Here is a 26,363-nt window from a genome sequence, read left to right on the forward strand (position 1 = left end):
AAAAAAAAAAAAAGGGACTCAGTACAGAGCCCAGGTCCTAGACAGCTGGATTCATCTCCGCTTCCATGAGCTCTTTCCTGCTCCAATAGAACATCCGCTGAGTGAAAGTACTGCCATGGTAGAGATGTTTACTATTCTAAGCAAGTTAAGGCAGACACACCACAAGTTAAACGGTGATTCCCAAACTTCAGTTTTCAGATGAATCAGCCCCCCTAGGTCTTTATTCAGTGCGTACTGGTTCCATGGGGGGGAGAGGGAGGAAGTGAGGGAGATAGGAAGGAAGGGAGATAGGGAAGGAAGGAAGGAAGGAGGGAGGGAGGGAGAGAGGGAGGGAGGGAGGTAGAGAGGGAGGGAGGAGGGAGGGAGGAGAGATAGGGAGAAATATAAATCCTCTAATCTATAATCTTACTAATCTTATTTTAGTCCTCAGGAGATAGGCCAGCATTGTAAGCCACTAGGTCAGGATTAATTTCAGGGGAGCAGCAAGACCAGGATCTGAAAAGTTTGTCGGTTCTTTCTACATTAGAGAAACAAGAGAGGTAACTATTATTGTCTTCCCTCTCTTCTAAAAGTACAGGAAAAATTATTTCACTTAATGAGTAGCAGCAAAGGATCACCACAGATGCCAAGAAGATTAGCATTAAAAAAAAAGAACAAACAATAAAACAAAGCCCTCATACAATGAAGACACCAGAGAGTATACCCTCAAAACACATAAAGGACCTATAATTTCAAAAAGACCTTAAAAAAATAAGAAAACTGAAGAACCCATGAAGAATAATATATTCCAGAATTTGAAAACTCAGAAGTAATTAGAGAAAAAGAATATTTGAAAAGAGAGGAAAAATAATTTAGAACTGATTTTTTTAAGTAAAAATTGTTTTCTTAAAAATTAGCAAGAACTGGGCACTGGTAGTTCACGCCTGTCATACTAACTTCTCAGGAGGCTGAGATCTAAGGATCACAGTTCAAAGCCAGCCTGGGTAGAAAAGTCCCTATGAGATTCTTATCTCCAATTAACCATGGAAAAGCTGGAAGTGGCACTGTGGCTCAAGTGGTAGAGCACTAGCCTTGAGCACTAAGAGGCTCAAGGACAATACTCAGGCCCTAAGTCAAAGTCCACAACCACCACCAACAACAACAGATTAACAAGAAATGAAAAAGCAAATAAACCACAGAATGTACTTTAGGAGAACATTTCCTAGAAAAGCAATTGAGCAGAATTATTAAAATGTATTCAGGACTATGTAATGAACACAGAAGACAGACAAAAAAGATCCAGTATAAATCTAACAGTAGTCTTTGAAGAAGAAAACCAAATCAATGTACAGAATAGATACTAAAATGAGAATTCAAAGAACTTTTTCTACAATACTAAAACTTAAAAATAAATATTGAAAAAGACTAAGACAACCTATAAAGCCATAGGTCCCCTCTACCAAAACCAAAATTGAGCCTGAGTCAAATTAAGCTCTAGTTCTAGCAATTGAATTACGCAAAATGAAAAAGGAGTGTTAGGCAATAATACAGGAATTCAATCAAGAAAATCCAGACTAAGGGACATTTGTAAGTTAAATAACGTAGGATTTTCCAGCAAAGAAATTCTAAGTGAAAATTAAATATAAGGAAAGAAGCAGTAGAGCAGAAAGGGATCATTTATAATCCAAGTTCAAATGAATTGACAGGAGAAAGAATGTTTATAACACAATTAGATGATCTGAACATGACTACTCAATCGTGGTAAAGTGTGATCACTGCTGTTTGGGGAAGAAGACGAGAAGGTGCTTATGGTTTGAAGATGCGGATGGAACTATCTGTTGTCTAGAAGTCATTTCAGATTAATCTAAAGGAAGGGAAGAGGAAGGGATTAAGGTAAATAAAACAGAACTTGAGGTGCTGGCATTGATAGTTACTAACAGCTTGTTATATCTCCTTTCCATCCTTCCTATTTCTCTATGCTTCTGTTTCTCTTTACTAAAAATGTTCACAACTAGATTATCTCTTCTAAATAGTTCCTCAGCACCACTCTCAATCGGTGGAGGCTTTCCCTTGCTCAGTGTCATTCTGCCTTGGCTGTGACTACAGTCTTGAGGGAGGACTGAGTCTTAACACCATGACCCTGAACACAGCTTCTTTTGCGGTTCCTGGTCTTCGCAAGAGATGGGGATCACTCTGGAACAGGGGTTCCCAGGGTGGAGCCAGGATTCAGAGAAGCAAGAGGGGCGGATACAGTATTCTACAGGAGAGCAACAGCAGAACGCCATTACCACCTCTGCTCCAGCATCCCTGGGGCGGGTCTCAGCCGCACCCTTGAGCACCATGGTTTCCTAAGGGCTCCTCCATGTGTGGAGGACTTGGTTAGAGAAACAGATCCAAAGGCTGGGTGTTGCTGGGGAAATGCGCACCTGAGCGTCACTCGCATTGCCTGATGCAGGCTCCCATTGGTTGAAGTTGAGTAGAAGAAAGATGAAGTCGCTAGGAAAGGATGGGGTGGAAAGTGACTGTGGGAGAGGAAAGAGACATCCAGCATGCCCATGGCCAGCAGCAGCAGCTCTGAGCTAAAGAGCAGTAGCCCAGAGCAGGTGAGACCCAGAGGAATAAACAAAGTGTGGTTCAGAAAAGCAAGCAGGATTGACATTGAAGGCAGATGCCACCACCTCAGACAGGCAAGGGCGGTCTGAGCATGCTCACAGAAAGCTATCATCACAGTTTTGAGCTGTCCACTGTGTGTGTGTGTGCGCGCGCGCGCACATGCACACGGGTGTGCGGGTGTCAGATCGGGGGCAGAGGGAGGCCATGGGTGACTCCTCCTCAGATGCCCCTGCTCTCCCTTTTGGAACGTATCAGGAGTTCACTGAGGGAAGGCTCTAAGATGGCTGTGAGTATTTCCGCCCATCACTTGTTAAAAGAGCAGCCTTGCCTCCTCTGCTGCTTTTTCATCTCTAACAAAGAAACATTCGTTGGGTGCATTCTGTATCACCGCCAGTCGTATTCTTAAGCAGCATGCTAATATCAGAATATCAGCGTAAATACACCTGCAATTGTCAGTTAACCTCGTGGTTATTTCCAGACTGCCTGCGGCAGTGTATCAGGACTGTCAGAGGAAGAAATAACAGGGAGCAAGGCAGTGCTGCGTTCTTTCCCACAAGCCAAGACACAAAATGGGCTCATTATCAACATGTGGTTGCCTACAGCTCAATATTAATGTATCTTTAGTTCTCCAATAACTGCTGTGGAGTTGTGTTATTCAGCAAATTGTAAACATGTGTTCCCCCAGGAATGATACACTGCCAGGCAAATGAGACTTTTTTTGTCTCTCAAATCTTCCCTTGAAATAAAATAATCAATGCAGAAGATACCAGGGCACAATTCTGGAGAAAAAAAAAAAATGTCTTTTTTCTGAAGATTACAATCATGCTTCTCTACCGTCAGTTCAAGCTGAGGGCTTTGTTATAGAACTGAGGCTTAGAAATACTCAAAGAAGGGAGGTTTTCCTCAACTCTCATAGGACCTGATCCTCCTACTATCTATTAGCAATCCTAGAAACTAAAAGAAAAAACAGTATTTTCTTAAAAACAGAAATCTGTATGTTTTGAATGATATTTCCAATCATATTTCAAAATGCTTTCACTTACTTGGTAGGAGACACTTAAATTGTGTCTGTTTATAGTTCAGGACTGCCTTCTCATGTACACATCTTAAAGCAACACTGATACATCATGAGTGGTCCGTGGTCCATTACCACTGATCCTGACAGACAGCAGGATTCCTGCTTGGGGCAACTCACCAAACTGTATGACTGGAGAAGAATTCTCCTGTAATCTTGTGCCAATAATTCTGTGTCAGATGAACTTTCACGTGTAAGAAAAATGATCATCTTTGAGACCTGAAAAGTTGTAATGAGAAATCCCAATTCTGCCACCCTCTAGAGTCTTTTGCTAACTTTTCGAGACTGGCCACCAGAGACCAATGCCGACAGCCATTGCTGGAGTGTCCCCCGGCCATCGTAGCCCAGGCTTTACGCGTTCCCCCGCTTCTCTGTCACACTCTTTCCATCCTTCCTCTCCTCCTTCTTGCAATCACAAGAAGTATTCTGAGTGCTCACACTTAAAATGTGAGACAGAGGTAATAGCCAAACAAAACCACCCCAAAACACCGAAGACTGCTTTGGGTTTGGCGTTGGTTGGGGGGAGGGCGGCAGGCCGGGAGCCAATGAGGAGCCGGCCAGCGGGTGCACCTGCTGCGTTTGCTGCACCATGGGACACACAGAGCACTGCATTGCTACCAGTACTGGTCACAGTGAAGCAGAGGGGACTGGAAGGAAGACGGAGAATCTCGCTTAGCGTTGACAGGGCACCCACCAAAGATGCACTCGGAGTTAGAACTCAGTTCTTCACGTTTCCTGTCGTGGCTGGGGTCCCTGACTCTCACTGGCCTCTCGGTGTCTTCGCCTGGTCCGCCCTGTGGCTCTGTGGCGGCCTGCATGGCTGTGGGGAGCCGCCTCTCCACCAGGGCGGGCCGGGCCCGTGGGAGCTCGCTGCTGGGCTCCGCGTGTCAGTCAGTCAAGGGAGTTTTAAATACCTGCGCCTCCAAAGCCGGGTGTCATTCCAGGTTTAGCAATACTAGCAGAACTCTCTTTGTCACACAGTGAAGCAATATGGTTAATTAAAGCTCACTGGGGAGCCAGAGATAATGATGCCTCTCTCTTCCTAGAGCCAATTACCCCAAATATTCAGATTACCTACCTACTATTCCCGTGAAAGAAGTGTCTAGGACCTTTTTTTTTTTTTAAATTCAAGCATTGTGTACTGTGTAACGTCACATTCTGTGATGTGTCACCGCCTGACAGCTTACAACCAGGGCTATGCTGAATATATTGGGTAGTTAATACCTGCGTGAATTAACAAGACAACCAACTTTCCAAAGAAAGAAAGTCTGAGGCGTCCCTGCTGCCCCTGCTGGGGTGTCCGCAGGGAGACCGCGTCTGCTCCGTCAACCACTGTGTGTCAGTGCTGCTTCCCGTAAAGTCGCATGAAAGGGTATTTGTCTACAGAGCAGGGGGTGGGTACACACACACACACACTGTGGATGGGCTTTGTGCAGGATCCTTAGTGGAGACCGAGTCTCACGGTCTGTTTCAACGGTGTTCAACCACCTACCCCTGGATTCACCATCGCGCAACAGGGTAACGTAACAGAAGAGGTATGGGGTTGGGTGAGCCAGCTGATCACATTTATATGCTCTTTCATTAGCTACCCATGCGCTCATTCAAAAATATTGGTTGCATATCTATTTTCTACAGTATTTTCCTACTGTACCTCAAACAAGCCGAGAGCGATCCTGCCTCAGGGCCTTTGCACAAGCTGATACTCTTCCTGGGATGCCCTTCCCCCAGGTGACTTCAGGATGAAGTCTCTCACCACCTTTAATGTGTGCACAATGTCAACATCTCAATAAGGCCTTCCCAACTATTCTAATGACTACATCGTTTATCTCTTGGCAACTTCCAGTTCCCTCCCATTTTCTTCTGAATGAAATTCAACTCTTGGGCCAATCTAAGGCGTTTGGTGACGCTTTAGATTCTCCAGCCTCCTCCTTCTGCTTTACTCCCCCCGTCCCTATCAGCATGTCCACTCTCTTTCATCAAGCCCTAGCTCACTAACATCTTCTTTTAATAGTCCATCTGCGGTCCCACTTTGAACAGGTCCTCTCCTCTGAAAAGCTACTCCTCCATTCCCACCGCCTCTGCCATCTTTCCCTTCTACAACGCTAGACCCTCCCTGGAACTACACGGCCAGGTCCTGGCGTGTGAACTGCCTCCCTCATCTTCCTTCCTGACTTCTCAATACAGACCCTGGGACATCACAGACCACACTGCCTACCGTTACACTAGTGGTTCAATCCACTAAGAGACTGACCAAGACAAAAAGGTATGTGAACAATTATCCCACCATGGTTTCAGAGAAAAATGTATTGTCATGATACCAGTACAAACAGAATACTTCATAGGATCACATAAAATGCCAAACAAGGAGATGGGGCTTCACAGAAATGCACTGGGGGGAGACCAGGGTGTGGGCACATCCGGGTGCAGGGCCTGAAGAGCTGGAGGAGCTGGAGAGGGGACTGAGGTCTAGGTCTGGGAACAGGGGACGCTGTGTTCATGGGATGCTCACTCCTGTATGCCACTGCTGGAAGTCTGGAGTTACTGAATAGGTCTATACATCGAGGACCAGCACAGTGGCAGGACTTCAGAATTTGCATCAACACGTGGAGAGAAGGTGAGGCTGAGGCTGGTGAAGGGGAGAGGGGAGGGCTGGATGTGGGGGGCAGGGGGGGGGGAGGATGGGGTTGCCATGACACAGGGTGAGAAAGCGTGGGGAAGAGGGAACCCTGGCCGCCTCTAGGCTGAATGCGAAGGCGTCTGCACCGTGCAGGCAGGCCTGAACACACCGCACAGGTGACTTTCCTGAGCGGGGGCTCCAGGAATCCGACGGAAGACTCACCATCCTCCAACAGGAAAGGCACAGAACGATCCTGAGGGCCCAAGATGGGGGATCATTCGTGGTTAGTCAGTGTTATACGTCATTAATGCGGACATTCAGCTCGGGGTCCAGTCCTGCTCCTCACGAGGCCATGGGAGAGTGCTCGGCGGGCTGTCCCGCATGAACTGCATCAAGAGTAAGCACACGCAGGCACAGGTGCGAAAAACAGGGAGAGAGCAAGGGAAGGGGGACACGGTCCAAAAAGAAGTGTAAGTGCAATTGTAACCCCTGTACATCGCCTCTGTAATAACAGAAAATAAGTAAAAAGAAGCTAAGGAATAAACGTAAGCAGGAAAGAGTATTACATTTTTGCTACCATTTATATAGACACAGAAATTACATGGAAATAGTCCTCTCTCTCTCTCATCCTGCCCAAGGGTGATGAGAATGAAACCTGCAGAGATAGTTGACTTTTCTAGAATGAATCCACAGCAATACTATACTACCAACATAGAAAGCCATAAATTACCACGAATCAAATTTAGTCATGAAATTTGCAAGCTTGCGTATTTCTGCTGACAACAAAATGTAAGTGTAGAACCATAACTAGTATTTTTGCCTTTCATAAACCGTGGTGCGTCCAACAAACATGCCTCCAGTTCCTGTAATACTACAGATTCTCATGATCAGAGAGCAGTCGGTAAGGCCAGGAAGCAAAGCTGATGGTTTGGGAGACCACAACTTCTGGGGCAGGCATAGCCCCTCAGCCCTGACATGGAGGGATTTCTGTTTTAAACACAAGCTCAATAAAACGGTAAGCACACTGTGCGGAATGACCCTCCTCTTGGTGTTAAGCCTGTCTGAAGTTCAAATACATGGTATTCTACATCTTGTCAATCTCTTTGCTCTTGGTTCATTAGACTAGTATTTCCATTTTTATTTTCTTAAGGTTGGGCAAAATATGCCTTTGTAAAGCTTTCTAATTACTCCCTGTCAAAAGACAAAATAGAAAGCTACATCTTTCCAAGGGTAAATGAACTGCTTTACTTTAATTCATAAGTGTAACTCTAAAGAGACTTCACTCACTGGCATGGAATGTTCTACTGGCCTTACAGGAACCAGATTATTCCCAAAGGTGAAACAACTCATTTCATGTGCTATATAGAAAGGCAGACATGGGATAATTAGTCCAAAGGATGCTCGTGTGTGTGTGTGTGTGTGTGTGTGTGTGTGTGTGTGCATGTGTGTGCGTGTGTGCGTGTGCATGCGTGTGTGTGTGCGTGTGTGTGCGCGTGTGTGCGCGTGTATGTGCGTGTGTGTGTGCGCGCGTGCGCATGTGTGTTCGCATGTGTGTGCGTGTGTGCATGCATATGTGTGTGTGCATGTGTGTGTGCGTGTGTGTGTGTGTGTGCATGTGTGTGTGTGTGTGTGCGTGTGTGTGCATATCTCAAAGCACCCTACTCTTTACCAACATTTAACTTACATGTATCTTTTCAAAAGCCTATCACCCTGAGTGAGATGTTCATCTGGTAATTTTTGGTCCCTTTACTTTTTAGTCCAGATTTGTGCTTCTGGATAAGATAGTGTATCCATTCCCAAAGAATTTCTGATAAACTCTGTGTCCTCCGTTTCCGAGCTGAATGGTGCCAGGTGGTTTTGAAGATGAAGGAAAAAAAAATGACAGAGAGAAATTGTTTCCCTGAAAAGGTTTCCCCATATCCAATCATCTTTATTTATCATACGTACCAATTTAACACATTTTAGTCTAAGAATCGTTATAATTTTAGCCCAAGGGCATGGAATCTGCACTCACCCAGATACTCTGGGCCATCTTCAAGATGGCCGGGAGAGAGCCAGAACCTTCTGCGGCACTGGAGGTCAAATGATTAAGAGCATAGAATCCAATTTTGCGTAATGAAGCTGTCACGTAATGACCAGGAGCAGGACATTTCTCAGCTCCAGTCTCATTTGCTAAGTCGGCACACACAGATGTGGAAAGGGGAGAGGAGACTGAAAGCCAGTCTCCATTATGTGAGAAGAGGGTGCTTCTTTCTTTCTGGGTGCTTAGGTCTTTCCTCCAAGAAATGATAACAGGACTCTTACTCTGTATATAATTCTCTGATTAAACTGAGACTGAACTCGTTTCCATCACAAGCCTGCATTCATTACAACCACTTGAGGGGAAGAAAGGGAAAGCATTTTAAAAATCTGGGTAAGTACAACTACAAAATGGTTCCTAAATGGAGAGGCAAATAAAGTCCTGCCTGCTTTCAAGTTGTGAGTGGCTTCGGGCCTCGGGGCTCGGAGTGTTCTGCTCACGTGAGCACTTTACCTTCACCACCACAGTTGTGGTTTCAGTGCCTGGCCAAAGAGCCTTTTATGATGCAATCGAGTAATAGATGCAAGATTGACAAGCAAGGAAGAAAAAGAGCTTTCAGTCAACACTGACTAAAATCCATGCTTGTGGTGTGTACACTGTGCCAGGGACCTGTAAACACATCTTCATTGATCTCACAGAAAGGTAGCAATATCGCCCCTTGGATGGCTCAATCAACGCCCTTTTCACAGAGGCAAAGTGCAAACAATATTGAAGAAGCAGAAAGAGACCGACATTATAGTCAAACAGTAATGATGGCTGGGCTCAGGAAACCTATCTATAACACATCAAACTCTTGTCAGCTCAAATGAAACGGATAACCTGTCTACCGCAGCCTCGGGAAGATCAGAATGTGGGGCCGTACATTCCTCTTATTGTCATCCTCCTTTTACCAACTGGCCAAATCAATAAGAAAAAAAAAACCCTCATTTTACAGTTCTGCATTTTCATAGGTACCATGGTGGATCGGCCTGTGAGAAAAGCCTCATCGGTGAAGGTCAGTGGCTCACCCCTCTGCCTGCCCCTCCCTCAGCTGGGATCCACTACCATCTATGCAAACAAACCCCGCTGATTACAAAACAGGAAAAAATTAACATTCAATGGCAGTACAACTGGGCTTTCCTGCCAATGTGAAGTTTTATTAGAATTGCATGCTGCATCAATCCTACATGTCCACTTTCATTTATGTTTAAATACTTGTAATTAGGAGGAGCTATTTGGGAACGGTAGGCACTAATAAATAGTTTGTAGAGGGTTCTAAAAAGGTTATCTGGATGGTCTGAGACTCCAGATAGTTTACAAACAAATTCATCTGCTATGCAAATCTCCATCCACAATCATTATTTATCCATTATGGCTAATCAGCATTCCAGGAAGAGGAAAGTGAAAGGAATTGGTAGTACCTTAAAAACAGTTCTCTTTATACCTGTAGATTTCTTAAATTTAGCCATCCACTGACTAGACATTTAATCCTTTGTTCCTGTTCTTAAATGCCTAACTGAAATCAATACTGTACTCTTAAAAACAATGTCCTCATTTAGAAACAGAATAAACAAAAAACAAATTGGATTGTCCATTTATACCACTTATTATCCTGCTTTCTTTTTTTCTTCTTTTCTTTCCCAAACATAAAATTCTAAAGAAAACAAAGACTCGCTGAACTGGGTGACGTACAGGTGACGCCAAGCACAGGGAGCAGACATGACCCAACACTTTCCATACCTGGGCCGCAGTGTGTGGGGAGTGTTAATGAGGTGCTAACACGCTCATGGCATAGTCCTTTGATGTAGGTTTCTAATCAGTGTCCCCAGCTAATATTCAACAGAAGGCAATGCACACTTTATCTGTAGGACCCTGGGAGCAGGATGATCAGAACAAAACCAAGCTCAGTCAGATGCAAACTGAGTAAGCCACCCAGTGCTCTACACTCTACCCCATACTCCAGGGAAGGCCCACATGCTTGGTGTGGATTAATAAAGAAGATGCTTTCTGATCTCCAAGTATCTATTAAACTCTGTGCCATCCACGGTTCCTTGTGCTACAAAACTCCAGCAAGCACACTGATGCTTGCCAAAAAACAGCACCCTGAAGTGCATTTCTAGCATAGGAGAGAAATCGTTTCTTTTCCAAGGCTGTGAAACAATGAAAGGGATTATGTCTATTTGTAGTACTTCAACTGAAATTTGATAGAACAGAACAAATGAGCATTTTATTCTTTACATCTTTTCTTTTGATCCCTTAGTTTCTTTCTCTAGAACACACTTTCCCGGAGTTTTTCTTCCTGTCCTTTGGGGGCTTTTTGTTGTTGTTCTTGTTTTTTATTTTTGTTGTAGAGATGACGTACAGAGAGGTTTCAGTTACATAAGTCAGGTATTGAGTAAATTTTTTTTTTTTCTGTTTGTGGGGCCTGAACTCTGGGCCTGGGCGCTGTCCCTCAGCTCTTCAGCTCAAGGCTAGCGCTCTACCACTCGAGCCACAGCACCACTTCTGGCTTTTACTGCTTATGTGGTGCTGAGGAATTGAACCCAGGGCCTCATGCATGAGAGGCAAGCGCTCTACCACTGAGCCACCTTCCCAGCCCCTGAGTACTTTTCATTTTGAATAGTGTCACCCCCTCCCTGATTTTCTCCCAGTTTTTTCCCTCCTGACTTCTCTGGCCCCCAAGTTGTACAGTTCATTTCTAACATAGTTGACTTTCAAATTCCAATACCCCCTAAGCCCCTCCCCTCCAAGCCCGGTCCTCCAGACTTCATCCACAAGGACTTTCTGCTTGTTGGCTGCCCCAGTACAGCCTCAACTTACCCTAGCACTCAGTGAACAAGTTTATGTTGGCTCTCACTCATTTTCCCTACACGGCAGAAGCTATTCTATTCTTCATTTTACGCCTACCCCATCGCACATGGGAAGCTACCTAAGCACAGTACTTGTCAGTCAATCCCTTGTGAATTCAATCATGCATGTATAGATTCCGTGAGAAGCCAAAAAGAAAAGGGATTCATCAATCATAATTAAAGCTCATAGGGGAAGAGAAGGATTTCCCTGAAAAATTAGACTGATAATAGTTTTTATCAAAAAATAAATAAAATTAGCAAAATCACACTATTTCATTCTTGGATTTTTCTAAGGACAGTCTAATTCTGAAAGAAACTGAGTTGAACTCTGATATTTGAAAGTCACTCATGTTAGCCATTTGTGACTTACCATTTGGTAAGCACACACAACTTCTTATGGGGATAGTGTTTATGGCCTGCATGTGTTTGTCTCAGAGCTGAGCATCTAGAGCCATCAAAACTGGTCCTGCAGAATGGGATGCATTTAGCTTGCAGGTGAGGGCTGAATGGTCCCAATAACAGGGAGAGTGGGAGCTAACAGCCAGAAACTATGCAGAGTTCTCAAACCCAAGTCTTATTTCATCCTTTTTTCTCCTGTATACAGCATGAATAAATCTCTCAGCCAACCTCTGTCTCATTCTCCACTTTCACACCAATTTGTGTGCCTTGGACAACATTCCACATTTGAAATACCATGCCACCTGCTTTCCCTGAATTTAAAACTAGTTTAAAGTCCATCTCTTAGAAGCTTATTTCAATGAACTAGGTGGTCAACCACTAAAAGTGATTTATGACACCTATTTCCAGGACTAGTAATACTTAAGCTCTAAGAATTAAAGAGGATATAAAGAGATGATGGGTTAGCTAACTCTTTCCAGTACATAGTAAAGTAGCATGATGACAAGCACTGCTCTGCCTTTCAGAGGACAAAGGCACTTTGATGCCATCCTAAAGGAGAGGGAAGGGGAGGGGAGGGGAGGAGAGGACAGAGAGAAAGGGAAGGAGGGGAGAGGGGAGGAGTTCATGAAAGATCCCCAGAGCTAACAGAGGACCTGCAATAGCATATTTTCCTAAAAGAAGACTAACCCTTGTAAATCACAATGTACCAAGCAAGAGTACTTAGGACAGTACTGGCTTAGCAGTATGATAAAATGATCCTCAGGTTAGAAGCAAAAATGCAAGTATTGAAAATATCTATCAATGCCAAGCCGTTGACCTGTGTCCTATCACAAAGCATATGCCTATGCATAAAAAAATAAAAAGACCCAGAACCCAGCAATATAAAATTCACAATGTCTGGCATTTAATCAAAGTTTAACAAGCATGCAAAGAAACAAGAAAACAGAACCCATAATCAATGAATCAAAACCTGTGGAGAACTGACACAGATATCAAAATTAGTAGACAAGAGCATTAAAACAGTTTTCATAACTATATTCATATGTTCACAAAGGTAGAGAAGAGAGTAAACACATCAAAGTGAAACATAAAAGTTGGCTTAAAAAATCAAAATTCTGGAGGTAAAAATAACAATGTTTGAAATTTTTTTTCAGATGTAATGAATGGAATTACCAGTGGGTTCAATGTTGAAGAAGAAAAAACTGCTGAAATTGAAGTCATACCAAGATAAAAACTATGGAAAAGGAAGACCACAGGAGAAAACCAATTAAACAGAAGATAACTTTCTCAAAAACAATTAAATTTTTTTCTCATCTATATTCTATAATCCAAGACCGTGCTGTTCCCTGTGTCCACCTCCCCATCTCTCATGTGCTCCCAGATAAACACCACCTCCCGTGCAGTGATTCCCAGTCAGAGTCACCCTAAACAACAGCACTGAGCATGTACATCACTGTTTTCATAGGGGAAGAAAGTCAGTGACCTGTGATAATGACAAAACACCAAGTTCATGGCTCCAATGGTAAACTGACCTCTACCAAGTGCAAGGCCCTGATTTGAAGTCTCAATGTAGTAGTAGTAGTAGTAGAAGACGACGACATAAATATAACATGAGGAAGGGTATACAAATGCAGTCATTATAGCCAATGTGCATTCTGTAAAAACAAAGCAAGAGAGAACAATGGAGAGGTGACACTGATCAAGAGGCACCGTACGCATAACCTGACATGGAATTATGATGACTCTGAACAACCGAATAATAAAAATATTAATCCATTCAAGACCTTGTTAAATGTGTTTAGCAGATTATTTGATAATTAGCATAAGTTACCAAATTGAATTACATTTAAAATTCGTCTTGACCAGATACGATGGCACGCACCGACAGTCAGGAGGCAGAGGTAGGAGAACCACACGTTTAAAGTCAGTGGGGGCTACCAACCACAATGTCATGTTTGTGAAGGAGAGAAGTGAGCAAGGGAGCAGCACGGGTACTAATAGGGAGGAGGATGGCCTGGGCAGCCTCCCCGCACAGGGACCCTGGAGCCCTTCGAACAAAAACAGAAGCTATGAAAACGCCAGGGCAATGAAAGGCACTGAGCAGAAGAGACTGTAGGAGAGGAGAGTCTACTATGTCAGACGTGGTGATTCACGCCTATCATCTCAGTTACTTAAGAGGCAGAAGTCTAAAGAATCATGGCTCAAGGTCATGGGGAAAACGTGTGGGACCCTGGCTGAAAAAAAGCTAAAAACGAGCTATAACTGTGACCCAAGTGATAGAACACCTTTTTAGCAAGAGCAAGACCCTAAGTATAAACCCCTGTATCTTAAAAACAAAAGCCTAGTGGAAAACAGGAAGAATGAACAAAGATGGAGTAGCTAGCTACCTCGGAGCTTAAGATGGGGAATGACGTTTAAAGACAGGGAAGGATTCACTGAAAAGCAGGTGGGTAAGCTTATGGAGATCAGGTCCACAGCAGACCATTCTGCAGTGCTCTCTTTCTCTTGGAAAATACCAACATGGTTTCAATTTTAGGAGAAAGGAATTTGGCATGAAAGGGTTCTGTAACACGGCCTGCCCATGAACAGGACATAGGATAAAAAATGTGAGCCAGCTGTGATAGTGAGGTCTAGGCACCATCTGTTGTCCGTATTCAGTGGCTTTTCCCATGGAACTACAAAAAGAACTGTGCTACGGATAGTCTCTATCCTGATTACTTAATGACACAGTGGAAAAGGACAGCCGAAGAGAAGCTACTTCACCCTGTGTCCCTGGTGTGGGTACTCTATGCATCACATAATGAATGGACCTCTTACTAGTCCGTAAACTATAGTTTTATTATGAGACAATAAAATGTTGGTTTACACATGGCATTATGATATGTGTGGTCAAACCAGCAGGGATGAACTCAAGGCTAATCTCAAACTTCAACCCGGACATCAGCCAAACCTAAATGAGCTGTTATTAAGATCTGAAAATCTACTCCTAGGCATCTATCTTGAACAACAGGAACCAGTATACAGGACACATGCACCTCCATGTTTATTGCAGCACTGTTCACAATAGCCAGGATATGGAAACAACCCAGATGTCCCACCACAGATGAATGGATCCAAAAATTGTGGTATCTATACACAATTGAATATTATGCAGCCATTAGAAAGGACAAAATAATGGCATTTGCAGGGAAATGATGGAGCTAGAAGAAATCGTGTTGAGTGAGGTAAGCCAAGAGCAAAGAGACAAACGGCACATGGTCTCCCTGATAAGTGGATGTTAAATCCAAAATGTTAGGTGATATGACAAAGTTAACAAGACTTGAGAAACAAAGGACTTCCACTCATCTGGTAGAATCACTACTAAATAACCCCATGCTGCTGATCACATATATGATATATATGTGCACACCAGAGGGAAACCAGGAGGATGACACAAAACTAAAAGGAATCAGGGAAAAACACACAACAGTGGGACCCATCAGCTGCACTGGACATTGATCAAAACGAACTAAGCAACTCAATGGCAGCGATGGGAGGGAGGGAACAAGAGGGAAAGAGGGAACAGCTGATGCTATGCAAAACAAAAGAAATGTACATATCACCCCATGTGGAAGAAATAACTGTATTGGAAAGCTCATAGAACTCATAACTGGTATAGACTACGATAGACAACTTGCCCCATGAAAGTTAGAATGTGTTTGTGACGATGCTGGAGGGGATGCGGACAGAAGGGAACCTTACTGCATTGTTGGTGGGAGTGTAAACTTGTTCAACCACCTTGGAAAGCAGTATGGAGGTTCCTCCGAAAACTCCATATAGAGCTCCCCTGTGACCCAGCAATCCCACTTTTGGGCATTTACCAAAATGATCACAAACAAGATCACACTAAAGCTACCAGCACAACTATATTTATTGCAGCATTATTGACCACAGCTAAGATATGGAACCAACCTAGATGCCCCTCAGTAGATGAATGGATCAAGAATATACACAATGGAATTCTATGCCTCCATCAGAAAGAATGATATTGCCCATTTGTTAGGAAATGGAAAACTTGGAAAAAATTATATTAAGTGAAGTAAGCCAGGACCAAAGAAACATAGGTCCCATGATTTCCCTTATTTGCAATAACCAGTATATGTCTGAGTCAAGCAAAAAAGATCAGATAAGTTGATGTTAGAGAAATGAACCCCAAGTTAAGTATTCAAATGTTTTTTTCTTTCATGCAATTGTTTCTAACATATTTATAAAATGATTTCTTTGTTGCTTTGTATGTCCCTCCCCCACAGTATAAACCCTGCTTTCACTGTATTTGATATTGGTATAATTTGTGGAGGGGAAGGGGAAAAAATCGTTTAAATAGGGATACAGGTGGACCCATTGCAACAATGAGATGTATAAGTTGTTATGTCGAAAACGAACTTTACAACTTTGGTGGGGGGGAGAGGATCGGGTGGGGGGGACATAGTAGGGGGGTATGGGAAGGGATGGGAAGGGGAAACAAAGGAGGAGGCAATAATACTTGATAAGAAATGTACTCGTTATCTTGCCCATGTAATTGTAACCCCTCTGTACAGTATTTTCACAATAAAAAAATTTTTTAAAAAGAATGTGTTTGTGACTTTCACTAAGCATCACTATCCCACAATACTGTGAAATTATGTAATCACTTAATCACAATAAAAAATTTGAAAAAAAAAGGATCTGAAAATATGCTTAGGGGAGACAATGTCCATGCTGCACTGCTCCTCAGAGGAAGAGCCCAGGGTTAGCCAGCATGGGGGAGTGGTCCAGCACACACACACAATGGAGGCAGACGTCCAAACTTTCCAGGGGTGAACCTAACGAAAGGTTTTGAGCTTAACGGAAAATCTAAGTGCTGAGCTCAGGGGAGGTAACTAGTCACCTGCTACATCAACTCCTCCTGTGCCTTTGGGGTGAAGAGCGATTATGTGTGCGGTGTCTCTAGGAAGTCGTTCCCTGCCATGTTCCTGGAGAGTAATTCCGGGTGTGTGGAGTGTTATCACCAAAATTAGCTGTAAGAATGGCAGAATGTGAGGCCAAAGAAATAATGCTGTGCACAAAATCTGCTCCCTGAGATTCTGGAAAATACTATGCACAGCACTGGAGGGGTGTGGGGAGGGGCAAGAAAGGACAGGGGCACTAGAGCCTCAGTGGCCTCGCTGTGCAAACAAGTAGCAGCAAAACACACTTGTTAGCTTGCACTCTGTGTGTGTGTGTGTGTGTGTGTGTGTGTGTGTGTGTGTGTGTGTGTGTGGATCACGGGGCTTGAACTCTGGGCCTGGGCGCTGTCCTTGAGCCACAGCACCACTTCCTGTTTTCTGGTGGTTTGTTGGAGATCAGAGTCTCACGGACTTTCCTGCCTAGGTTGGCTTTGAACTGCAACCCTCAGATCTCAGCCTCCTGAGTAGCTAGGATGACAGGCGTGAGCCACCGGTGCCCAGCTGGCTTGCATTCTTGTTCTTCATGAAACCTCAAGGATCCCCAGCACTGTGTGTGTAGGCATGAACAGAGCAGGGGGAGCTGACCAAATGAAACGAGCGCTCCATCTGTCCAGGGAGCAATCTCTTGCTCAAGAGAGGATGAGCCCTTGGTCCCTCCTCTCAGCACAGGAAGAGCCCTTGGTCCTCTGTGCTTTCGACTTTCTCCATTGTGTGGTGTGTCTAGTTGGCCAGCAGAACTCTCCTGGCAGAGCCTGTGACAATGCTCAGCGTTTGAGATGGATTTGGGCTTTGGTCCTAGGCCACTGGCACAAACTGCGGAGAGCAGCTTGCTGACTTACAGTAACTGACAAGGTCACCGCTGCCCATGATCACTAGTGAGGAAAGGTAGCTACTGTGCTGAGTAGAGAACTAGGAACATCAGTTCCAGAAAAATGGCTTCGCATTCCACCTGACACCCAAGAGTTATATCACTCCCTGCAGTCCACCGTATAATAAGAAGTCTGTAGCTTTCATTCTGTAAAAATTATTAATCATTTGTGGCTGAAAAATGAATCAGTGAAGTTAACCTACATTGTCAGGTTTGATTTATCTGGAGGTAAACAACGTTCTAAGAGGATTTAGTGGGCCTGTGTTTAGTAAAAAGGGTATGTCCGGGTCGTGCCACTACACAGATTGAATGTCCAAACATTGAAAAGCTCCTTCATCACTGGACTGAATACAAAAATGACAGCCATCATTTGTTGACCTTAGACTGTCCCAGCTATTTGTAACAGACTTCCAGTGGTGACTCTAACCTCCTTCCAGGCTGGGGTTAAATAACTGACAAGGGTTTTTTTTTTCTGACTTTAAGATAAACCCCTCTGTTACAAATATGTTATCCTGAATAGGACATTAAATTGCAATTATTTGAAGAACTATTTGAAGGAGGAAAGGAGAAGGGAGATGATTATTTTTTTGCTCTTTCCATTTTCTTCGTCAGGTTGTGTCTTCACATCTTCACACCTCATCATAATATTTGTCTATGGAAACGATTGCTACGCTAACCACCTGTGCCAGACAAGCACCTGCCTTAAAATGCAATTTTTAGCAAAGATTTAAATTGCAAACTAGAATCCCAAGGCCTTCTGCCAAAACAAACTCACTTTTATCTTGAAGAATATGTTGTCTCCCAAGGAAGATTTTCCTGTACAGTGCTCTATATTTTTACTTAATAGCAAATATCTCTTTCCCTCCCTCCATCTCTCCGTTCCTCCTCCCTCTTTCTCCCCCTCCCCCATTTTCCCACTTCTGTCAGTCAATTCAGGGCAATGTCTCCATCAAAATGTCAAATAGCCGATTGGAAAGACCCTTTCAAACTTTGGAAGTACACATCTCTTAGCCATTAGCTCTCATATTTGAGGAATTCCTTTATAGCAAAAAATAAAAATAAATAAACCCTCAAACTTCCAAAACACCTGCATGAGGAACTGTGGGTGGCTGCTGTGCGTCCTGCGTCAGGTGGGAAGCCTGTGGGCGTTGGTTTTACACTTGGGGCAGCTCCTCCGGCTCAGGCGTGCAGCATGCAGACCTGGGATGACCCGGGCTCTGACCGCAGACTGGAGGCCTTCTCCCACAGTGCCACTTCAGGATTGTTCTTCCAGGAAGTGCCAATGCAGTGTGATATTCCTAGCATGGAATCATGGAGAGACCACAAACCCCTGGGCATTGGGGCTGGTGCCATTCCAATGTGAGCGAGTAGGGAAACACCTTTAAAACAAGGCAGGGAATGGGAGGAGCCTCGTGGAGTTTAGCTTCAAGACAGGAAAGGCAGAAACGCCATCAGGCACTTCTTTTTGTCACCACCATGTTCCACCATGAGATGCTTACAAGGAAGCACATGCATGCATGTGCACACTCACACACGTGTGTGCATACACACACACACACGGCTGACTACACGCAGGAAATCACAAGAGAAAGCAGCTGCTTTTTCATGTGACATGGAATGGCACTAAAACCCCTCAAATGTCAAAACCCCTCATCAAATGTTACCTGCTACCATCAACTGCCCGGACTGGGTTCTCTGCTCCAGTGAGGCTTTCTGGGGCTGGAAAGAAACAGAAGCCCATCCTCTTGGGGGGGGGCATTTTCAGAGCTATTGAGGAGCAAGCTGTCTCCAAAGATGGCGTGATGCTCCTCCAGAACAAAGGGCAGCCTTGTATTATCTGCTGTAAGAGACCCCAGCCCCACCTCCGTGTCCCTGCCCTGCAGTGCAAACCCTAGTGCCCACACCCACCAGAGAGCCGGCCCCCCACTGGGTGTGGACCAGGATGCCTCTGTCCCTGACTCCCAAATCCCACGTGTTCTGTCAGCACCTACAAAGCCACAGGCCTAGTTCTTAGCCCCAAGAGCCATGCAAAACCCAGCCCCAGACCTCCCCGAGGGCATTATTGAGTGGGAGTCCCTTTGTTCCTCCCAAGCTCAGGGCCCATGTGGAAATAAACACCAAGAGAAATGTGCTGAGGAGTCAGAAGTGGATGGGTTGGGAGAGATGGGAGGAAGGGCTGACACTGACCGATCCACGATACTCAAAAGTTCACGTGTTGAATTGAAACCTCTTTGTACAACTACTGAAAGAATTAAAGTCTTGTTATATATTTAATTATGAAAACAAATATAATTATACGAATTACATTTAGTTATTAATTATATTTAATTAAAATTGAAAAAAGAAAAAGGGTTTCACATTTGAAACTACCAGCAGCACAAGAGAATATGCTCTCTTCGATCTTCCTGAACAGGTCTACAGGCCTTACAGCAGACCTGGAGGCCATGCTGGCATGAAAAGGGAGAAAACGGGGGAAACATCTGGCAGCATCTGACGATCTAGAGCTGCTGCCCTGCCCGGGGCAGAAGAGAGCTGTGCTCTGCCGTTAAGAATGAAGAACACCACACGAAGCATTCTCACTTCTCTAATTTCACACCTTAAAACATGGAGCTCGGCTACCGTCGGATGAGACATTTTTGCAACACATATCTCTATCACTCAGAGCTCAAAGTATATCGTTCTCTCCACTATCTCAATCTACCCAGTTTTTTTTTCTTTTGAAGGTTTCCACTCATGCACAGAATACAAAATACAGATAGCCCAACCAGTCTTTGCAGGTGTGTGTTCATGTTTGGGGAAGGAATATGACTTCATTATTAATAGAAGAAAAACAGGCCTACAAATCTTTTCTGGTGTGATCCTTTAAACAGTTAAGTTTATTTTTAATTGGTTCATAAAGTATAAATATTGTGCATGTTAATAGGGAAATGTGTAATATTTTGATACATGTATACACTGTGGAATATTTAAATCAGATGAAAGAGATATCCTCAAACACTTGTCATTTCTTTATATGGCCTCCTTTCTTCTGGCTCTGTGAATGTACAATGCATTGCTGTTGCCTCCAGTCAGCCTGCTAGTGCGCTGGAATGTTTTACTCCTATCTCGCCAACATTCCCACCCATCACGCCCTTCTCCCGCCCCTCCTTCTCCCCTCACACTCAGTGACTGCCATTCTACACTCAATCTCTACGACATCAACTTAAAAAAAAATTATAGATGATGGGGTCATCTGCCCTTTCTGTCCCTGGCTGATGTAACTTTGCTAAATGCCCTCCACTTCTAGCCTGTTGTTGCAATGACAGTATTTTATTCTTTAGTATGTATGAATGGTATCCCATTGCATATTGATGCCACTCATCAGATGGTGGACACCTAGGTTGTTGCTACTTCTTGGCTATTATGAATGGGAGTGCAGAGGTCTCCTGGCCTTCTGGATCCCTTCCCTTCAGGGATATTCCTAGGAGTGGGTCGGTGGATCACATAGTAGGTCTAGTTTTCATTTTTTATCTTTGTTTTGAGCGAATACTGCATTTTCTCAACATGAATCAACAATGGGACGAGGCAAATAGACTTAGTAGATGCATTTATTTCAGTACATCTTTTAAAAACTAATAAACAAGATTTTCTTTTTTAATCATAATGAGCTCATAATGTGCCATCCATTAAAATTGTATTTGGTCATAGGCTGACTTGTATTGATTTGTTTGGGAACAAGAACATCAAGCTTATGACATCATTAATAAAAAGACTGTTAGTTTTAAACCTCCAAAGCCCTCTTTCTACATGCTCTAGAACTGTATATGAACTTTAAAGGCTCGCTTTTGTGAACTAGTTTTCCATCTCTTAAAATCATCTTAATTTATGATAATATATGCTATCTCATGCTAAGTGGAATAAATTGCCTGAAAGGCAAGAAAAATGCACTTAAGTGTTATACAAATCAGAAATTGTTCACGCTTCTACATTTTCCAAAGAAAAACTGAAATATTAGCTGTTAAAACTTCCTTCAGTGCTCTGAGTCTCACTACTCAGCAGTATTTTCTCTAGAGTATTTGGGAGTTGTATCTGGCATGTGAGAGAGAGAAAAAAGCAGTTTGAATAACAGTAGTTCTGCTTTGCAAGGTACAGCTAGCTATAAAAATAATCAGCTCTATATATCAAGATCATATTTCCTAGCGTTTACTTTCTAGGTAATTGGTAAACTCCCACATTTGGGGTCGACAGGAATAATTCTTTACAGCTCTGGGATGTCAGGCTGGAAGGAGAGGAGGTGAACGGGGAGACGCTGGCCAACGTGAGGCCGCTGAGCCTCCACATAGGGCTATCTGGTTTGCTCCTGTCATTCTTAACTCTACTGCATAACTAAGATTTGGAAATACAATTCTGTTTACCCAGCTCCAAAGTAAGAGGAAAATAATCTATGATAATACACAACAGTGCACCTGCTGGGCAGCGGGAGGGAAGTGTGAACATGGGAGAGTGGAGGGAGGTGAGGAGGGAAGTGAGCGCCCAGGGAAACGCCCTCTCCAGAAAGGCCTTGATGGGACACAGCCGGCAGGTGCAGGTCCGAGTCCTGTCCACTCGCACATCACTGCCCTGGGAGACAGGGCTGAGTTCATGCGCCTGCCTGGCTCCTCCCTAACATACATTCACACAGGTTTTTACTTCAACCCTTATCCTACCACCCAATATGTAGGCAACAAAACCAGTTGTATAGTGCCTGATTCATGTAGGTTAACCTTGGATGTTGTCTCCACAGGAGACAAATGCCTAATAAAGACACAGCTTTTTTTTTTTTTTTAAATTTAATTTAATTTTATTTGTGAACATACTGTACAGAGGAGTTACAGTTACATGGGCAGGATAATGCGTACATTTCTTACCAAGCATTGCAGCCTCCTCCTTTGTTTATCCTTCACATCCCTTCCCAGCCTCCCCCCTCCCCCCCAATCCCAATCCTTCTCCTTCCCCCCCCCCCCCCCCCGCACCAACGTTGTAAAGCTCGTTTTGGACATGACAACTTGTACTTCTCATTGTTGCAACAGGTCCACCTGTATCCTTAAACAACTGGTTTTTCCCCATCTCCTCCACAAGTTATACTGGCATCAAATATAGTGAAAGCAGGGGTTATACTGTGGAGGAGGGACATACAAAGCAACAAAGAGATAATCTTATAAATGTGTTAAAAACACATGCATGATAGAAAAAAAACATTAAAATACACATCTAAGGGTTCATTTTCCTGACATCACATTATCTGACCTTTTCCGCTTGACTCATACATATACTAGATATTACAAATAAGGGAAACCATGGGACCTACGTTTCTTTGGGCCTGGCTTACTTCACTTAATATAATTTTTTCCAAGTTTTTCCATTTCCTAACAAATGGGGCAATGTCATTCTTTCTGATGGAGGCATAGAATTCCATTGTGTATATATACCACATTTTCTTGATCCATTCATCTACTGAGGGGCATCTGGGTTGGTTCCATATCTTAGCTATGGTAAATAATGCTGCAATAAACATAGTTGTGCTGGTAGCTTTAGTGTGGAAAGACACAGCTTTTTATGTCTAAGAAAACATACATTTTTAAAAGCCCATAACCACATTAAGCTAAACAAAACCCAATGGCAGCATTTTCTTGAACAAATCATGGAAGGAACTAAGTGTCACAAAGCTAACTGTACAGTATACAGAAAGCTAAACCAAGCTCACTACTTCACGTGCTAGATTCTACATAAATCACGACTTCTGTGTACTAAAGGTAATGAGGGGGCTGGGAAGGTGGCTCAGTGGTAGAGTGCTTGCCTTGCATGCATGAGGCCCTGGGTTCGATTCCTCAGCACCACATAAGCAGAAAAATCTGGAAGTGGTGCTGTGGGGTTCAAGTGGTAGAGCGCTCGCCTTGAGATGAAGAGCTTAGGGACAGAGCCAAGGCCCAGAGTTCAGGCCCCATGACCAAAAACAAAAACAAATAAAGGTAATGAGTTCTGAGAACATAGCTCCACTGTATAATACTTAACTACCTATCACCAGTCTTTTCATTTGGTAGCAGAGGGTGTAGGACGAGCAACATAAATGATGGTTTTCCTCTTTGTGCACAAGACACCTTCCCTGTGATACTTCAGAATAGAATGGTGCCTGGAAAAATTATGACCACAAAGTGAAGGAAAATACACTAAAATCCTGTTTGTATATTTGATGGAATTCTGCTACTATCAAAAATAAATTCTGCTGAAGATAATGTATCAAGCATATAATTGCTCTCCCCTGGGTCTTAAAAATCAGAATTACAAACTTGGAAAATGGGTTTGTTCATCAAATTTGAAATCAGACCTGAACTAGATGTTATAAAAAAGACAGAAAAATAATGGGGTAAAAACTGACTGTAAATACATGCATCATCTACCCTGTTCATTCCTTTCCTTCCTATCAGCTCTACACGCACTTCAAGCTGAGCAGCCCTCTGGTCTGTTTGCCTTTGCCCAGATCCAGATAGAATATTCCATTTCCCGCCTAAGCTGGCGGGTGGCTAAAGGGAAAGACTCTATTCAAACTTCAGCCGACCGACAGACCGACAGACAGACAGACAGATGGGCAGAAAGATTGATTTGAATGCATGTCACCATATATCTATTAACCTGTACAATTTAGTGTGTTGCTAACTATACTTACAAAAAGCAAATTAAAAAAAACTGAGTCAGGGGGTCTGTCCCCTCCAATTGTTATTTCCCTTCCTGGCCATCCCAGAGGAAAGCCACTGCCACAGTGCAAGTCCGGAACCTGCTTGCTTTCTTCCTCTTGCTTCTTACAATGCTACTTCACATGAGAAGATGACTTGAGCATCTCTCTTCATGTCCCAGGAAGGGGGGCAGGGGGAGAAGAGAGGAGTCCCTTGGTCACCAGAAAAATCATTTCACAACACAAGTCCTTTACTTTCTTGCTGAAAGTGAGTAGAATAAACTGCCTTCCTTTATGGAATGAAAGCACTTAGGGATTCATGAACTCTGTTTCCTGTGGCATGAGCAAATAAAACACAATAGGTACCTAATAAGAACATGAACCAATGCATTAACACAGAGGCTATTTGACTACCTCTGCATTCCCTGTCGAGATGTCAATATCATCCAACACACACAATGCCACCTTCACAGACTCACAACAAACTGGTTAGACGTGATGGACATTTTCTCAAAAGCCCTAACAACAGTGTGTCAAAAATATCTAGTCTAAGTTCCCATTGATGTATTTGTTTCCAGCGCTGCTGTTAATGACAAATTAAATCAAAGTCCACTACTCAGCTCCCTAGATTTCACAATTAATAGTTCCAAAGCCAATATATTAAGTTCTGTAGGATGAAGAGAATTAACACTTAAAAACATTCTGCATTATCAATAAATCACGGTTCATTTTCACAAATGGAGTTTGTTTCAATTCTCAGCTGTTGGGTGATGATTTGACTTGGAGCAAAGGCAACGTAATTGGGTAACAGCTGAGACGGCTTGTTTGAGTGGGGCTGAAAGATCCCTTGCAGGATTTCCAAGAGTGTGAATTACAATTCCAATGATAGCAGAAGCAACTAATTCTGTTCTTTAGAAGTGAGGACATAAAAGAAGTTTGAGGTTTTCTTATTTGGAGCTTTAATTGAGGGCTAGGTTGTAATTCATTTTCATCCCTGAGCGAGTGGTAAAAACATACACAGCAGGTAATTCACACCACCTCAAAAACTGTTGGTGCAGTAAGAAGACTAATCAGGGTAAGCTTCCAGTAGCAAATTATCAGCTACAAATTAAAACCTTGCCTCATGCTTGCTAAAAGAAACCTTCCTCTTCACCAACACACAGATGTGAATATTAGTAACTGTTGGCTTGCAGCAGGAAGGAAGACCAGGATGCTATCTGCATGCATTAAAGAGAGCCCTGCAAAGGTGTGAAATAAACTAACTTCAAACGACGCTAATTTTTTTGTTTAAAAATGAAAAGTTGTCATAATCCCAGGTGGGATAGTGCTGATTCTGAGCATGGAAATGTAATGCTTCTCACAAATAAAAGGGAAACTTACATTCCGAAGAGAGTCCGAGACAGTTTGCATTTAAGTCTTTCAGGGTAAACACCTTCTCGAACTGCAGTCCTCAAAATAAGGACAGAATTGTGTGGACCACAAGAAGAATTAAATTCCAGATGTTAATTAACCTCATAGAAATTGAGAGAAAGTAATATTTTTTTATAAAAAAGTATTTGATTTTCCTGGCTTTTTGCCATAACTTCAATGTATTTTAGAAGTATACTTTCAGCATTTAACCTTCTTAGTGATTTTTACTCACATGATGTTGAAAATTGTTCAAGAAAGCTGCAAAGTGTCTAAGATAATACAAAAAGAGTTCAAAATGCTGCATGTATCTGATAAATATCTACACAATGCACATAATTATGTTATTGGCTTAAATGACCATAATTGCACCTTTTGGGCTGTAGATTTGCTTTTAGTCTTATCTCTTCTAAAAGTGTTAGAAGAAAAAAAGCTACTCTAACAGCCTATAGACATGATACACAAATAGTATAGACATTGGCTTTTCCTTGTTTGTTTATAATTTTCTAATAATCAAAGTCTTGGTTTTAATTGAGAAAAAGTGCTGAAAAATACCTCATTATAGATTAACCAAAGCAAAGTTTCCTTTAAAAACAATACAATCACTGGGTGCCAGTGGCTCATGCCTGTAATCCTAGCTACTCAGGAGGCTGAGAACTGAGGATCATGGTTCAAGGCCAGCCATGGCAGGAAAGTCCGTGAGACTCTTATCTCCAATAAACCACCAGAAAACCAGAAGTGGCGCTGTGTGGCACCAGAAGTGCTCAAGTGCCTTGAATTGAAGAGCTCAGGAGCAGCGCCCAGGTCCAGAGTTCAAGCCCCATGACAAACAAAACAAAAAAAAA

This window comes from Dipodomys spectabilis, unplaced genomic scaffold (assembly GCF_019054845.1).
Source record: "Dipodomys spectabilis isolate Male_0828 unplaced genomic scaffold, ASM1905484v1 ptg000108l, whole genome shotgun sequence".
Classification (NCBI taxonomy): Eukaryota; Metazoa; Chordata; class Mammalia; order Rodentia; family Heteromyidae; genus Dipodomys; species Dipodomys spectabilis.